Genomic DNA, 18,054 nt, shown 5'->3' on the forward strand with positions numbered 1-18,054 from the left:
CTTACAGTGGATGTCTCTCTTCTTCCCTGCTGCACGCCGCACACTACCGCACGCCACACACTGCTGCATTACACACTGCTGCATTACACACTGCTGCATTACACACTGCAGCACGCCGCACACTGCAGCACGCCGCACACTGCAGCACGCCGCACACTGCAGCACGCCGCACACTGCTACATGAAACACTGCTGCACGCCACACACTGCTGCACGCCGCACACTGCTGCACGCCACACACTGCTGCACGGCACACACTGCTGCACGGCACACACTGCTGCGCGGCACACACTGCTGCACACTGCTGCATTACTCATCGCTGCATGCTGCACGACACAGCTGCACGCAGCACACTGCTGCACGCCACACACTGCTGCACGCCGCACACTGCTGCACGCCGCACACTGCTGCACGCCACACAGTGCTGCATGCCTCACACTGCTACACAAAATACTGCTGCACGCCGCACACTGCTGCCCGGCGCACACTGCTGCCCGGCGCACACTGCTGCCCGGCGCACACTGCTGCCCGGCGCACACTGCTGCACACCGCACACTGCTGCACGCCGCACACTGCTGCACGCCGCACACTGCTGCACGCCGCACACTGCTGCACTCCACACACTGCTTTTATGCGAATTTATGCTACTGACATTGTAAATGACAATGCCTTTTATTTGTTTTAAAACCAAAACATAAATAAAAGGCATTGTAATGTTACAATGCCAATAGCTCAAACTCTTATAAATGCGAGACCTATTGCATTGCAAATGCTTGGGTTTTTTTTGCTGCGTAAAGGCGCTCTGTATCTGGAAGCAGCCAAGCTATTCGGATAGTGGATGTTTAGAATTCCATGGCAGTTAGGTAAAGAAAGAAATGATATGTGGAATGGCTAAATTATTTTTAGCCACTATCAATCACTCTGGTCTGTATTTAGTCCATTTTTTTTAATGACTGTGTCACTGCAGATAGGGAGAACCATATGCAAATGAGATGTGGTCTTCCTCCAATAGGAACAATCCAGACCAATCTATTGGCCACACCTTGCAGGGCCTCACCCCTGAGGTGCAGCTTGAAAGTGAGCTACGGGACCCACATCTAAGTATAAATATCAGGATTGCTTTCTGCTGTTTACACTAAATTTGACAGTCACTAGGTTTATCCTTGATGACTGTTCTATAGCGCTTCAGAGCACGTTTCTGCTTTTTCCGAGCTACTTTAAACAACAGGTGTTGGTACCCAATTTACTGGTCTTAATGTGTGTTACGTTCAGGCGCGTAACACCCATTGGACTCAAAGGGCTTTAGCCCCCCCCACCCGTCGTGTGTGGCAGCCCGGGATGAGACACCTTCCCGGGCAAAAAAGCAGCCGCACCCGAGCACTTCACAGGTCTTTAAAAGACCATTTGCATGTTAATGAGGCCTCGCTGTTGTTTCACCCCTTCTAAGAGCCCCTGCAGCTCCACTCTGCCTATTGCTTAAAGTTCAGCCCCCCCCCCGAAATTTTTGCTCAGCCCCCCCCCCCCCCCCGCGCGAAATCTGGCTCTAGTTGCGCCTCTGGTTACGTTTGCCTATGTAAACTCATAAAGTTATAATTTGTTAGCTGTCAGTGTACTTTTATATAGAGCACTGCTTCCATTTCAACAGCTTAGCAGCGCTAGATACTTTTACAAAGAGTACAGGGACTTATATCGCTGCTGGGAACATGACCAAGGCATGAGCCTATAAAGGCAAGACTGATTTCTTCCATGAAATTCGTTTGTAAGAATTTAGGAGGGGGCAGTGGGAGCAGACTGCCCAGATAATGTGGGAGCGCTGCGGTTTTCCTTGGAATGCATATTTCTAGATGTCTGATTACACGATTTTACAGGCCCTTGGCTTGAATTCACATGAGTCATAAGTGTAGGCGAATGGAGGCTGTGCAGCAGCCGGCGTTTGACCGCTGGCAGTTCTCGGAGCCCTATTCATAGCCGAGAGCTGCTATTCCCGGACCAAGCAGCATGTTTGTTTGTGGGGCACAGGACACGTGGCGGGAGGGAGTAGACGCGGGCGTCTGTAGACCGTCGAGACGTGGTGACGTATACAGCGCACGTTTAAGCTTGAGCACAGAAAATGTTGGCCGGACCTAGCACCATACCCCGGTTCGGAATGGAAGTGGGCGACACCAACACAATTATCAGGGAGTGCCGTGCCAAGGGTCAGAGCTGCCAAGGTTTCAAATTGCTATGTGTGACATTTTCATAATTTCATTGTAATTATGAGTGACATTTCAACGACTATGAGTGACACTTGCTCGTGAGCAGAATCAAGCAATGAAGCTGAGAGATACAGATAAATATCAGAAATTACCCCCCCCCCGTGAAATTACCACGAAGCCTGCACCTTCTCTGTATCTTGTGAATGTGCATCTGCATATTGACATCCTGTGTTCAAAATACACACACATAATTATCCCCAAGTGTGGACACACATACCAGTGAGCCAACACTCCCATATTGAAGCAGAGTCATTTTAGGGTGGAGACAGCTACAATGAAGCCATTTTTGGCTTTAAAAATCATGAGCCTCTGGCCTCTGAGTAGGGTCTATTGTTATATATGCATATTTTACTCACCTTGGGGATATGCAACAGAAACTTAGGCTGTTTGAAGCTTCACAGAGCATGCAAATTACCGACTTTAGATGTTGTGTGTAACACAACAAGCACTGCAGCACATTGGTAAAAACACTTCAGTCCAACCTTGTAGAAGTTCCATTTATGCTCCTCTAAACCCATCTTATTTACATACTTTATCTTTTTGTTTACCTGTAGTTGCGCAGCGACTCTACTAATCAGCCCAGAGCAAAGCACCTTAAGCTGATATGTTTCCCACATCTTCAGTTCAGGCCTTAGCATAACATAGTATGTGGTAGAATGCGCGCACGGCCGGCCATGACGTAATTGGACCTGCAAAACATTCCGTTACTCCAATCTGCCCGGGCCTAAAAACTGGTGCTACTTTAAATCCTTTCTTCAGTTGAGGCTCGCACTGTATGAAAGTGCAAAAATAAACAACAATTAATATCAGAGATAAGTGTTCTCAAAACACGGAAACGGTTAACTGCTCCGTATTCCATAGAGCGCATATAATACCGGGAACAACCGTAACTTAACCGTTAAAGATTTTTTAGCACTGCAGCCGCATTGTGTTAATTGAAACTCGTGTGGCTGGTACTTACTGCGAGACCAGGGCTGTCCTCAGAGTCTGCTGTTGTCCATTGACAGACACTGTCTTGGGCGGCCTCTGCAACCCCCGGTTACAAGCTCCGTGATGTGACCTCGGTAATTCATTGAATTCACCGCAGGCTCACAAGGTTTGCGAAAGTACGCCATGCTGAGTGATGCTGCCAGGCCTTCCAACGCTGGTAATAATGCACTGCGCAGGGCACTAGAGTTATTCATGATGCCGAAGCGCACACAGAGCCTGCCCCCCCGGCACGCCTCCACGAGTCCCCGCCGCTTTCTAAATCCAGCCTTGGCTTCCTTCCAAAACAGGACGAAAGGTCACGTCCCCCCCCCCCACTGCTGAGGGCAGGCCCCACCTGGGTGTCATGATATTGGGCACAGGACTGCCTCGGCAGGGTGATGTCCGGCCGCGCCGCGGGCCGTCATTTCAATGCAGCCAGAGCAGGGCTTTTAAGATACATTGTAGCAGGCTGCAGCAGTGATCATTAACTGGTACTGAGCTTGTGCTGGTGGCAGCGCATGGGCGCCGAGCAAGTCTGCGGGAAGCAGCAGAGGCGGCGCACATGTATCGCAGGTGCCGGTACGCCAGTTTCAGCATCGATACAGCAGAGTGAGACAGTGGTATTTAAAATGCGTGACAATGCATTTCAGTGCGGTGATGCGAACACCACACTGAAATGCGTTAGTGTCACACCTGATGCGTGATACTTGGCAGGGCTGAAGGGTGGGCTCTGGCTTTAGGCTCCCCTGCACGAGCCGAGCCCTCAAAATATATGGCATCTAAATCGTGCAACAAACATGGTAGAATATGTTAAGTTGCTTTCAAAATTCAAGAACGTGTATTTTATTTTAAAAACTGAAGCTTTTCGCCTCAGTAAATAAAATTATTTGAAAAGTACTTATTAAAAGTGAGTTTTTAAACATGAACTGACACTCATTCCTGGCCCCAGTTCCAATGACCATGCTATTAGTGAACTAAGAGGCAAGTCAAAGGGCATGTGTACCCAACCCAGTATGAGGCCAAGCTTCTTATTATAGATGGGGCAACATTACAGGCTAGTAAATCAACACAAGAGAGATTCTTGTACAGTGCACATTCAGAATTCACCTACATGAAAGTGCTTTCCTATATGGTAGGAAACAAACAAAAGATTTAGTGAAATAAAGTATTTGCCTTGAATCACACAATTTGGTCATGCAGGGAAGCTGAGATTGGGCCAGATTGTCCCGTTTCACTCTGTTCCGTTCAGCTAGTATTTGTTTCTGGTTGTCCATAATTCTTGAAGGATAAGATCAGAGAAAACATGACAGGCAGAATCCACAGTTTATTTTGGGCAGTTTTACATAGCCCATACCTTGCCCAAGTATGTAAGAGCTCTTCAAAAGAGACATAGACTGCAAAACACATTTCTTTCAGGATTCACAAGATGCAAAGCCGAGGCTAGAATTTGACCTCAGTTCCCCATGATACGTGGTCAGCAGCTGTAGCCATGAGGCCTCATTGGCCCTATGAAAGTTTGGCTTGTTTGAGCCCGAGGTTCCAAAAGGACTGGGCCTCTGTCTCTAGCTTTCAGTGAATCGCCCGCCTCGTGTTTGCCAACATTTCAATTATATCCTCTATGTGAGAAGTCGGTGGGGCCTTGGAAGGGACTGTCTTTGTGCCAAGCACTGCCTAAATACCACTTCAACCCTCCACTCCCGCTCCCCTTCACCACCAAAAACTCTCGCAAAAGCTTCTGAGTCTGCAGCCAATGTCATGGGGAGGTTTATTGTGCTGACTGTGTGAAGCCTCCTCACCACACGAGCTGGAAGCCCCCTTTGAGTAGGCATTTCCAGCTCCCTTTGTCTCACACCGTGTGATAGGGGAGAGGAGGTGGTCTGCCGTCTAGATTGCCGACTTTGGTGCTGGAAACCAATGTCCGAGCCTCTGGGTCGCGTCCACATCCTGTGATTCTGAGCAAATCACTTAATCTCCCCGTGCCTGAATGTGTCCTTGTGTAACGAACCGGTGCTCATGTAAAGCGCTCCAATACCTTCAGGTCGAGTTTGCGCTATATGAATCTGCATTAAAAAAATATATATTTATTGTCTCCTCACCGGGTAATCATCTGATGGGAACCAAGATGTGTGGCACATAGTGGCACTGTGCGAGTTGTCTGGTCTAAGGTTGAACAGCCAAAGTCAGCCATAGTTGAGCTGCAGTGACTTCATTATACCATTGAACGCTGATGTCACTGCCCCTACTCCACTCTTGATAGCTTCTAGCTTGAGTATATATTTAGTGTTACTGACTAACAACACTGCAATACAGAGGTATCTTTGCTGATAGAGTTGCATCCTTAAGGGCAGACCTGTCAGTCGACACACAGTTGTGGGTGTCAGCCTCATCTCGGTGTTCTCACTTGCACAGCCGTAGACAGCGCTTTCCACCTGCTGCACATTCAGAACCAAGCTACAGGTGAGAGATCTGGACTCACCAGCATGTGATGGAAGTAGAGATGTTTATGTAGCCTAATCTTTTTTGTCAAATGACAGAGCTTTCAGAGAAGGCTCGTGATTCCCACCGAAGGCCATATTTCAGTTTTTAAAAAAGTGCTAGTACTTAATCTAACATTAAAACACAAAATGTGATGTCAGTGCGTGGGCATTTGCTGTGCTTTGTGAGAGGGAAAGAGCAAGAAAGCGCCGTATCCACTAATGGTATGGCTCTCTCCCTAGCACTGGCACACAGTCAGGCTGCCTAGCGCCACACACAACCCTTTGCACCATAGTTCAAAAGTGTCTGTGTCACAGCTAGCGCAGGTTTTGTACAGGGCGGCTACTATTCAATTACAAAATACTATGTCTAGACTAACTCTAAAACTTTTCCCACTTCAGATGTGTGCAGTAGAGTGCAGCACATATAAAAAGTCAGAAAAGTTAGGCTAAGCATTTCTCCATTATTTACCTGCTTCAAGTTGGAGTTTTTTTTTTCTCAGGGAAACCCTGTATACTATTGTGAATAGAGAGAATTTTACATAAAAAACCAGGGATGGTTGCGTGGGAACATCCATGTACGACCCATGTTAAGCACCCTTGCCACAGAGTAGCGTAAAGCAGTGCTTTGTTCTGCATTGTGTTACTTTGATACAGGAGCGTCCGGTGCAGGTAAGCGCAGTGGGGCAGGGTGAAGTTGACAGACGACGAGGAAAAATAACATTAGAAAAGACCACCTCTTACCTTGCGCTCGCCACATCATTAACTGGCGATGCGGCGAGCGCAAGGTAAGTGGTGGTATTTTTTTAATGTTATTTTCCCTTCTTAGAGTCTATCATCTCCCTTCCCGCCCACCCTGCCTACCTGCACCGGCCGGTCCTGCTTCGATACTACTTTCTAGCCCGGAAACTAAATTCCAAAAACAGTTTGCACAGGTTTGCTTTTCTTGTGGGATGCAAAAACTTTGTAAATGTGTGCTGCATTCCTGCAGAACAGTGTGAGAATAGATACACATATGGATACCTACCCAATTAGAAGGCCGATTTTAACATAACATTCCTACATGTGGGAAGATCCAGGTTGTAAGCTGGTTGTCTAAAACTCGTATCCTTGCCTGAAGGTTTCCACATCTTAGCAGTGTGGACTGAGAAGGAATTTCTCCTGGTAGAAGAATTCTTAAATCTGTGGATGAGCCAATGAGCTAGGAACTTTGCTTGAAAGGTGATACATCTACATAGACAACCAATGAGAGACTGATGATCTCAGGGGCTTGCGTGACCTGGCGTTGAGGCTGAGGAATAATCTTGCAGCTGCATCTGGATTCTCTGTGGCTTTTAACACTTGGTCCAGGGTGTAGCCACTGATGTATTCCTGGGGGTGGGAGGGATACTAGACTGCTAGTGGCTTCTACCCTTTTAGTGGGATTTTAACCGAGGAGGCATCTAATAATCTAAGTTCATCCTCTTGTCACTTAGTTTACATAAGGTATCAAGGAGGAGGTTTGAGTCCACGACTGCGTTCCTTACTTGAATCAATGAGTTTGGTGCTGGGCCGAGTGCTTAAGGACGCACGGTGCATGGGTGACAGGTCGTCCGTTTCTCACTGGCTTGAAACTCAGTGCTGATGTTTTGTGTCTGCTAATTTATCGGATCCAATAATCTGGTAGGGTTCATTATATTGCAACACATTAGTTATGACAGAAAGGTCCAGGTTCTTGGAACTCACTGGAAATCAGGATCTCTTAACTTGCTGTAAGAGCGTTCCACATCTTAGCAGTTTACACTGAGGAGGGTCTCCCGGAACGAGATTCCTTGATGGAAGGGAAGTAGGAGCAGAGCCTAGTGGTTTGGGCTGATCTCAGGAAAAGACTTTTGTGGAAGAAAGCAGGTCACTCATGCGCGGATGGAGTATTGATCAATACACATTGTTTTGAAAGCGATACTTCTAGCATTAAGGAGAAAAGAGATTGGGAAGCAGGTGAGATAATGTGTGACCTTATTTTGAGGTTGAGGTGTTCTGCTGGTGCAGTCCAGCTGGGAGAGCACCACACTGGCGGTGGTTTGTCCCTTTTGTTAATTAAAATCCTACTTTTGTGACTTGGTTAGCATCGGATGCCTAAATATGTCCTTTGGCGTGATGGGCTAGTGGGTTGGCCGAGCTGGATTTACCACGGGCTGGTAGATATTCACGCTTAGGTCTATTGATGGGACCATAGACCAAGTGTTTGACATGATTTGTTTTGGTGCATTAATTTATTCCTGGGGTTTTAACCTACAAATCTTTACCATCTGGCCTGCTAGTCCAGTTAAGTTGATGACAACTGACCCAGACTACAGAACCCATAATGCATTAATTAGGTTGTGATATAAAATCCCGGGAATTGAAACACTGTTCGTGATGACAATGAGGGGGTTTGGAACCCGTACACCCGCTTCTCCATACATTGGGGTGTAAACACTATCCATCCATCATTGTATTACAGGTTGTGAGAGGCCATTTCTAGTGATGACATCACTATGACTGGTTTTAAATCTTAAATGCTTCCTCTTGTTTTGAACATAAGTGTTGGCAAGAATGGGAATGGCAGGAGTTGGAATGGTTTATTGTTGACAGGTTTATTAATAACTATAATTTCCATCTGCCAGCACCTCAGAGCACACAACAGTCCCCGTGTTCTGTTCATATCTTATTTATGCTTGTGATATGGTATCTGTGCTGCTGGTACTCCAGTGTGCAAGGAAAGTTCCTGCTTGTGGTGTTATCAGAGCTGATATTGCTAACTTTATCTTCTCCCGCATGTTCCATGCCTGGACTGTCAGCTTTTGGTTTATTATCAGTCTGCTCCTAAAAGCAGCTGCCTTGAGCCCAGAAAGCGCCTCCCCTTTCCGATACTCGGGGTGCACTCTTAAGACAGCAGCAGGTGGTTCGGGTGGGCTTTCCTGGAGTTTTACTCAGCTCTGTCATACAGGATGGGGTAGCGCTGAATCTTTGCCTTTTAATTGCTTGTGAGGCACATTATGGAGTCTCCCCCCCCCCCCCCCGCCCCCCCCATCAGTGGTGTAGCACAGGCAGGACGAGAGTTGGGGTGGCGTCCTCCCTCCCCCCCCCCCCCCTGCTCTTAGCCGGGGCAGTTACGGGGCGGCAACCACCCCCTCTTACATGCGTCCGCTGCGGGGCAGTAAACACAGAGACCACCACTGGCGGCAAAAAGGTCTATCTACGCCGCTGTACCCCATTAAGTAGGACTGAAGAACTGCCCAACAATTCTATAAGCTGGCAGTGTGTCTTGAAAGCAGCTTGTGGTTTGAGGATGGCCATTCTCTGCTTGAATTGTCGCAAATAGGATGCTGCTGGGTTTAAGAACCTGCATGTGTGGTGCCTTCCATCTTACCACATGGAGTCCAGTGCTGCCCTCCATCTTACCACATGGAGTCCAGTGCTGCCCTCCATCTTACCATGCAGAGTCCAGTGCTGCCCTCCATCTTACCATGCAGAGTCCAGTGCTGCCCTCCAGTCTTGCCGCGCGGAGTCCAGTGCTGCCCTCCAGTCTTGCCGCGCGGAGTCCAGTGCTGCCCTCCAGTCTTGCCGCGCGGAGTCCAGTGCTGCCCTCCAGTCTTGCCGCGCGGAGTCCAGTGCTGCCCTCCAGTCTTGCCGCGCGGAGTCCAGTGCTGCCCTCCAGTCTTGCCGCGCGGAGTCCAGTGCTGCCCTCCAGTCTTGCCGCGCGGAGTCCAGTGCTGCCCTCCAGTCTTGCCGCGCGGAGTCCAGTGCTGCCCTCCAGTCTTGCCGCGCGGAGTCCAGTGCTGCCCTCCAGTCTTGCCGCGCGGAGTCCAGTGCTGCCCTCCAGTCTTGCCGCGCGGAGTCCAGTGCTGCCCTCCAGTCTTGCCGCGCGGAGTCCAGTGCTGCCCTCCAGTCTTGCCGCGCGGAGTCCAGTGCTGCCCTCCAGTCTTGCCGCGCGGAGTCCAGTGCTGCCCTCCAGTCTTGCCGCGCGGAGTCCAGTGCTGCCCTCCAGTCTTGCCGCGCAGAGTCCAGTGCTGCCCTCCAGTCTTGCCGCGCGGAGTCCAGTGCTGCCCTCCAGTCTTGCCGGGCGGAGTCCAGTGCTGCCCTCCAGTCTTGCCGGGCGGAGTCCAGTGCTGCCCTCCAGTCTTGCCGGGCGGAGTCCAGTGCTGCCCTCCAGTCTTGCCGGGCGGAGTCCAGTGCTGCCCTCCAGTCTTGCCGGGCGGAGTCCAGTGCTGCCCTCCAGTCTTGCCGGGCGGAGTCCAGTGCTGCCCTCCAGTCTTGCCGGGCGGAGTCCAGTGCTGCCCTCCAGTCTTGCCGCACAGAGTCCATAGAAGAACGGCTGGGCGTCTAAAATCTGTACCTGGAATATTTGATTTAACCTTTGTGTCTGCGCATGAGTAGACCTAGCTGTATACATATAGCAATAAAATACATGGTGGGTTATGTAAAGAAACAAAATACAAGTAAGAGGGTGAGTTTAGGACTAACAGAGCGAGAAGGGATCAGAAGGCATTAGGAGATAGAGTAGATGAGACTGTACATGTAAGGCTGTGACAGATCTAGGATGCCAGGAGGGTCATGACGGTTAGATGTCAAATGGAAGTTGAAACCGAGAGGAAGTAGAAGGAAGAAGGAGGAAATAGTAAGGGAAAAAGTGAAAAGGGAGAGGGGAACCTGCTGGGACGTGATGTCCATTTGAAGATACTGTGATAGAAAGAAGAAAAAAGGCATTAGATGCGAGGAAATGTGAATAGAATTTTTCATTTTTTTGAAAGATCATTAATGATTCTTACATTGTTTGTTCAAGTGGTAATGGATTGCAAAACACAGCTGAAGCACACACAACAATTCAGGCTGCTTTCTGCCTATTGAATCCCTTGATTTCAAGGGTGAGATTTAGTGAGATCCTTAGCTTGTTGGTGGCTCCAGGATTATTGAGATTAGAGACTAGACACGCATGATTGAGGTTTAGTGCCTGATTTAGATCTTGGGGGACCGTCCGCCGAAATATAAATCCCACAGGATATTATGGAATTTATATGTCAGCGGACGGTATATCTTGCACAGTTGTGACAGAGTAACAGGTCCACTAAGATCTAAATCAGGCCCTTAGTTCCTTGTAGGCCATGCTCGTCAAATTGTATTTTATTCTGGTGCCAAGAGGGAGCTAAATAAGGGCTTGGGGGAAGTTGGGAGGATCGGCCTTTGGAAAGCAGCAAAAGAATCCTGTTAAGAGCTCTCTCAATTGTAGTAGGTTTGGGTCTTGTCTGTGGTTTACCAGAGTCCTGTTTTTAGATTTTCCCTCGGCTGTGGTAGGTTTGATTCATGCTTGTATAGCCTATCAGAAAGTTTACTACTTGTCTCTGGTTGGTCAATCTGTTCTTCCAGAGGGCTGTTTTTAAGAGCTGCCTAGGATGTTGTTGATTTCGTTCTTGTCTGTAGTTTGCCAGAAAGTCCTGTTTTTAGGTTTGGTTCTTGCCTGAGCTCAGATGGTGACTGTAGGAAATCCACCTTTTCAGCGTGGTCACCCTAGATTTCTTTCCTTTTGCGGTCCCTATATTTTTGCGGTCGTTAGAACTCTTTGCACTTTGCATGTTGGTTAAATTAGCTTATTCTTGATTGGTATAAGTGGCTTGGAAGTTTACCACCATTGCAGCACCTATTGTGGCATTTACTACAATTACAATGCAAACATGGCTTCAGGGCTAAATGACCCTTCTTCACCTGTCAAAATGGTCCTTCGTGATAAAAAGTCACACCACAAGAAAGGGTGGGTGATATTGAAAAGAAGGACATGTAAACATATTAAGTTGATCTGTCCTTAAAGTTACTAGCACCCAAAAACAATTTTTACTGTAGGCACGCTGGCTGGCCCATACAGAAACACTTGGAAGCAATAATAGAACAAATACTATGTATTGCGAATGGGTCAAGCTAGAAAAATAAAGAAACAGCTATTTTTCAATGGCATAGTTGGATTTTTTTTTTATATAAATATTTTAAAAAGTAGCTCTTAGAAAGTTACACTTTATCTGCCTGACTTATCAGAAGGCTTATTAGTATAAGTCTCTGCCAGTTCTCAGCCAGTTATTATCCTTGAATAGGTGTGAAATGCCCCCCCCCCAGTAGCAGAGAATAGGCTGATCTGAAGAGGCAGAGATGACTCCTCTGAACTCCACAGAATATGATACTCCTTTTTCACAGTCCAGTGTCAAATCCTGTTTGACAGGTCTGTTGAGTCACATGTAACACCTGGGGCACACTTGAAAGGGAGAGAGAAGGGCGCCTATACAGTTCTGTGTATCACTTATGTGGTTGCTGAAGGACCCTCCGTTGGTCCTGTCTCTGGATTTGCTGTGGGGACAGTGCCTGTCTCAAACTAGATTTTAGTTTTAGATGTGGGAGGAATCTAGGATTTTCATAGTATACTCCTCAATCACACCCCCAGCCTGTGAGACCAAGTTTATTGTGTCCCAAGATCTTCGGCGTTTTTGATTTACCCTGTCACATTGCCTTTTGAGCCAGTTTGCCGTAAGACCTACACGAACTACCGAAAATGTTGGTAGGCGAGGGCCTGGGACCTTCTCTACCATTGGTTAGGGAGGGGCTAAGAGTCACTCCCACCCTCGAGCTAGTGCCAGGCATAAATGTGGCACCTCTAGGCACCCACTTGAGATCACATTCTTGACCTATGGAAGATCAAAAGAGGACTGGAACTATTGCCTGACCTGTGAGGAGCCCTGCAGTACTGGACCTGCTCCCTTTTCGTCCCAGGACAAAGAAGTGGACCCCAAGGGTCAGCTGCCTGACCATCTATGTACCTACAGTGAGGCAACAAGTTGCAAGAGGCCTTTTCATGGAAGTACCCAGCTGACCAGTAGCAACTGGCCTGGACTGGACCCTGCTGTTTGACTATACCTGACATCCGTGAGGGTCTCCCCTGAGGTCCTGCGTGGCCTTAGAAGTGTACTCCTGCAGTTATTTGGAAATTAAAAGACAAAGCCAGAAGGTAAAATGTTTGACCAGGAGGAATGTGGTTGATATATCCAGTTCATGCTTTATCGTGCTAGCCTCCAAATTGTACCTGGGCCTATATCCTGGTCTCCTGCGACTATTGACTATCATTGGTACTTTGTGTATTTCGTCACCATAGGTACTTAAAGCTTTGAGAATTCATATCTCTGGTTCCCCTTATTGGATATGTGTTATGTTGGTCTCATTTTCTTTTATAACTTTCTTCTGTTTTTCAGGTTGGGATTGTTATTGTTTTGTATTTTTACTTTTTTGCTATTTTGGTACTGCATACATTATTTACATATTGCCCTAAGTTAAGCCTGTGTGCTCTGTGTCATCACTACCAGTGACCTCAGGTTAATTTAGGGACTTTGAAGGATCACTCAGGCAGGGATTGTGCTAATTCTTGGACATGGGTAGTCGCCCTCCCCAAATAATAATTAAACTTCTTCCAGGGTCCTGTTAGGCTGCTGTGGTCTGTGCAGGAAACAGCAGTGGGGCCATTTAAGGGGGGATTTCGTGGGACGATGCAGAGGGAAAATTCATTATTTATTTAATTTCCCCTCGCATCGTCCCTCGAAATCTCCCCTTACACAGCCCCACCGCTGTTACCTGCACTGCTGCTGTTAGGTCTTACTTGACAGCACTAATGCCACTAGACCTTAAGTGATCAAAAAATAGCTTTCATTCTCTCCTTGGACACCCTGCCGGAGTTCCATCCCCTTGAAGGCCGCCTCCTAATGGGAGACCTGGGTGCACACAAAATCCATCAGATCTATCAGACTTTAACAACACACACCAGAACAACATTATATAAGACTAGAAGGGCGTAGCAGGACGACATACCAGATTTAACAAATGACGACTGGGCTGAAGCCTTAGCTAGCCCCCGGGGAGCAGCTGTGTCTTCTCGATACTGCCTCATTCAATATAAATACATACACCGTGTATACTATACGCAATCGCGTCTCTGGAAAATGGGTTCATCCAATCCCCCCAATGTTTGTGTTGCGACAGGGAAGAGGGAACATTTCTACATACGGTGTGGAGCTGCACAGCATTTCAGCCCTTCTGGCGCAAAATCTCAAGCTGTCTGGGCAGGGTATTATCCAGGGATCTCCCATTCGACCCAAAGTTATTCCTACTACATAGCACTGACTGGATAGGGGGGAACCGGTATAAACAGCACCTGCTCTTCCAGGCCCTCACTGTTGCTAAGTGCGATATCGTCCAGTTATGGAAAGGGGCTCCCCCCCCCCCCGACATTGGGAAGATGGAGAAAAGATGCCCCCAGAAACACAGGGAAATATGGTCCCAATGGGCAGCATATCGAGGTATAGACTTACCTTCCCTTCCCTCTCAAACCCCCTGATAGGAGATTCTTTCCACGCACCCCTGACCACATATAACCTACACCACACTACATCATTGTCTGTACATGTACTCAGCCGGACTTCCTAAGTTATACGAGAACTGGATCTGTCTGCGCCAAGTTTTTGTTGTATATCTGCAAGTTTTGCAGTTAATGTATACTTGCTTGGTACATCCAAATCATTTTTGTTTTCAATATATATATATATGCAGGTCTACGGCCCAGACTGTACCAGGGAAATTAGTTAAAATGTGTTTAAAAAACAGAAATCGCTTTCATCAGTACTAGAGAAAGGGGGTGTGGCTCCATGTGGTGGTTGCCCTCAGAACTGATATGGTGTGGACAGATGCTGTGTGCTTCTGCTGCTAGAGTGTTTGTATTGCACTTTTACCTTGTCGGAAAGCTTAGCAGAGCAGGAATGAGTTGTTCATAGTGACAAGCCACTGATCAAGGCTATGGGCTTTATCGGTATATTCTTAAAAGTTATGGCAAAGGCAGTAGGCATGGCCTATATCTTTTAATTGTGAAAAGCATGTGTGAAAGCCCAGTTGTCCTTTAAGGATAGATTCTCATTGCACTGTGTTAAAGTTTGTAGATCAATATTTTGTGACAGATACTGTCTCAAATTACAGAAATAGGTAAGGGTTTTGGTGTGGTTACCCCCACCCATATCCTATGGGCAGGGGCAGTTTCTCCATTAGGGCTTTGGGGCAGCGCCTCCCTGAAATTCCTACACAAATATTAAATAGATCGATTTATTTAGTGATACGGTCGTATCTCTAAACAAATCAATGTATTTAAATCTGGGTTGTCTATCCCAGGCTGCCTGCCTCGCCCTGATCTGAAGCAGGAGCGAGAAGCCAGGCAGCAAGTCAACTTTCTGAACTGTGATGCATGACACACAGCTTACAGTTCTAAAGACCTTCATTGCCATTGTAGTCTATGGTAGTATCCACTGTAGACCAGTGACGCTGTCCGCATCCTGGTTTTGGGTGTCCGTTTCTCCATCTCTGTCTGATGTCAGTCATTCACAAGTATAGACCTCACCCTTTCGTCACACGTAGGAGTTGATGCAAGCACGTTTGATTTGGTGCCTTGTCCTCGGAAATGATAATTGTTATAATGCTAATCTTGTGTTATGTGTATTGTGCCGAAACCCCTCGTCAGGCTAACCTCTTCCACTGTGACGCCCCAGACCCTGGCTGCACATCGCTGGCCCTTTCAGGAGTAGGACTGCTGTCTCTGTTCCCCAGCAAGATTGATTCAAAAGAGGAGCATGGTTTTTGTTCCATTGCGACGTTGATCTAAATATCTGAGTCAAGCGCAAAGGGAGAAATATGTGCTTATACTAAAGACAGTAATCTGCTGTATGGCAATAAAACTGGCCCTATCTTCATGCCCTTAACATTAATGGCAAACACATGGATTGATTTACGAACAAGGAGTGTTAAAAATGTTTAGGTAATGCATGTCAGCAATTTAGTTCTTCTATTACTTCTCGTTTTACTTAATATTGCATTCCCCAACCGTGTTAGCTATTGTATCATCTTGGGTTTCTGTATTTATTTCTATGCATCTTGTTACCCTTGCATAGTGAATACGTTGAGCTGTGCCAGGTGTTTATGAAGGGCTTTGATTGAGAGCTCTGACGGTGAGGCTGAAGCCAAAGCAAAGTGCCTGTCAGTGGGTTGGCCTCTCTGCAGAGCACACGGAACAATGGTCATGTATTCCAGTTGTAATTGAAATTCTGTGTAAATATGTGTGAAGAGAGGATACACAGATGTCAAAATATTTACAAGGCAAAAGGCAATAAATTGTTTAAATGTGGGTAAGTGCAGTGCATGTTTGGGGGTGATGAAGTGAGGGAGATGTGAGGAAGTGTATTTGGGGAACAGTGAAAAGAGGGTGCTGAATAGGAAATAGAGGTGGATGAAGATGTGCAGAAAGACGAGATATGCATAGAAAAAGAGCATAGATATCGAACATAAAGCGCACATAACTAAAGGCCAAAACCCCTCCCACAGGCCTCAACTATTTCAGAATTGAAACATTTCCAATGTTAACTTTTTTATTATTAATCATTCTTGTTACTCATTTTAAACATCTAACAACCACTGACAAAGCCAACAGTCGGACCATCATGACTCTGGGGTGGGGGTGCATTGGCAGCGTTGTGATTAGCTAGTACGCCGACCCCACAGGCGTCTATGGGGAGGCGATTTTCTCTATGTAGGCTGCATGCAGCCTACATAGAGAACATGCAGAGTGTGTATGACTGATTTGGTCGAGCCTAGGGACGACCAAACAGTCTGCGCACTCAGAGTGAGCAAGCCACTCCTCTTCTGGACTGCACACCCGCTTGCCCCCAACCAGGCATACCCTTCTGCTTTCTCACAGTGCGAGAAGCAGAAACATAAAATGGTATTTAAAATACCATTTTATGTTTCTGCTTCTCGCACTGCGAGAAAGCATTGGGGCAACGCTCCTCCGCAGACATGGAGGAGCCGCCCCTGAAAGCCAATAGTACTGGCAAGTTTTAGATGTATGTCCGTTTTTGTGTTTTATATAGGTGGAGAGAAACCACAATACTGGTCCGGTGACACACTATGGGAACTACATACATTTATTTTACGTGTCATATACATTTATTTGACATGTTCCCTTATAGAGTGCCCCCACTTGTTTCATCCCACCATATTTCTATATGCCTGTTTGCAGCCAGCAGCTGTGTGTGCTTCCCGAAGCGTGGTTAGAGCATTTTCTTCCAAAGTTGATACCGCATGCAGTGCAAGGCACTGGCCAAGCTCACACTTCCAAGTTCCTGAAGTTGTTGCATTGTAAAATTAGCAGATTACAGTAACTGCTGAACATATTAATGCAGTAAGATATGGGGCATTTTTTAATGTATTGCATATTTCAAGACAATTTGTTCCCACTGCTTCATGGGCCTTGCTTTATCACTAAATTCATTTTCTCTAAAACGCACCATTTGCTAATCTTTTTCTAATTTTTTCTCAGAAGGAGAACCCACTCTGGAACCCACGTTTGTCCATAAAGCTTGCTCGCGTTGCTTGCTACAAAAGTCCTATCCAACTTTTATACCTCACCAATTTCAAATGTCACCTTCCGCCACTGCCTATGGATAGGAGATTTGCACTTTTTAGACTCCTTGTTACACCATTTTCGGAAGGTGTGTACGTAGTTTTGCCGACTGTGATTTTGTACATATTTGTAAATTTATCACTGTATACCAATATTTGCCTTATGTAAAAAGGTATGCAAAATACAGCTGTCCCGAGTTGGTTATTGTCACAAGCCAGTGATAAAGGCTGTAGCTCTGATTGGTTCAATAGAAAACATTATGCCAAAGGCAATATGTCTAATTTCTTTATTATGAAAATGTATGGCAAACACAGTAGACCTGACTGTGACGGCAACATGTTAAAGCGAATAGGCCTTTAGTGTGGATTGTTATTACATTACCTTCTAGAGTCTGTGGACCACTGTTGCGTCACATGGAGTCTCACAGATAACTATAGTAAGCAAGGGTTTTGGTGATGTTTCTCCTGTCTAATTTCCCTCTCTGAGAAAATGTGCAGGTCGAAAGAAGATTTGCACTCTTGAAACTCCTTCTTAACCCTCGTAGGAGGGGCTGAGTATTGTTTTACTAACTTTAATTCTGTATATAGATTATAATTGTCTACGTCTAAGGGTTGCTCAACATCTTGTGATTCTAGGCAAATTACTTAATCTCCCATCGCCTTAAATTTGTAATATAATCTGTTTTTCATCTAAAGCGCTCTAATGCCTTTGGACCAATTTATGCACTACATAAACATCCAAAAATACAAAAAAATTAAATAATATGGTATTTTAAAAGCCCACTGACCTTAACACCAGCGGGGTAGGGATGTCTTAAACTTTAAGGAAAAGATTTTGGCTGGGGGTGTAATTTCCAGGCCGCTTCTGACACA

At 46.6% G+C, this 18,054-nt stretch overlaps 2 protein-coding genes across 3 annotated transcripts in view; one reads left to right on the top strand and one right to left on the bottom strand.

Moving 5' to 3' along the window:
• Positions 1-3,394, bottom strand: part of LOC146835259 (uncharacterized) — a 214,217-nt gene extending 210,823 nt beyond the window's left edge. The window contains exon 1 of one of the 2 annotated variants that reach the window (XR_014960700.1): positions 3,216-3,394. The gene's annotated coding sequence lies outside the window, so the exon portion shown is untranslated. The remainder of the gene's footprint in view (positions 1-3,215) is intronic. The other variant, XM_085602844.1, reaches the window with a different exon arrangement.
• LOC146835260 (uncharacterized) overlaps positions 1-18,054 on the top strand; it is a 233,167-nt gene that overhangs the window by 159,587 nt on the left and 55,526 nt on the right. The gene's annotated exons all lie outside the window — the stretch shown is intronic.

Source organism: Triturus cristatus, chromosome 4_2 (genome assembly GCF_964204655.1).
Source record: "Triturus cristatus chromosome 4_2, aTriCri1.1, whole genome shotgun sequence".
Taxonomy (NCBI): domain Eukaryota; kingdom Metazoa; phylum Chordata; class Amphibia; order Caudata; family Salamandridae; genus Triturus; species Triturus cristatus.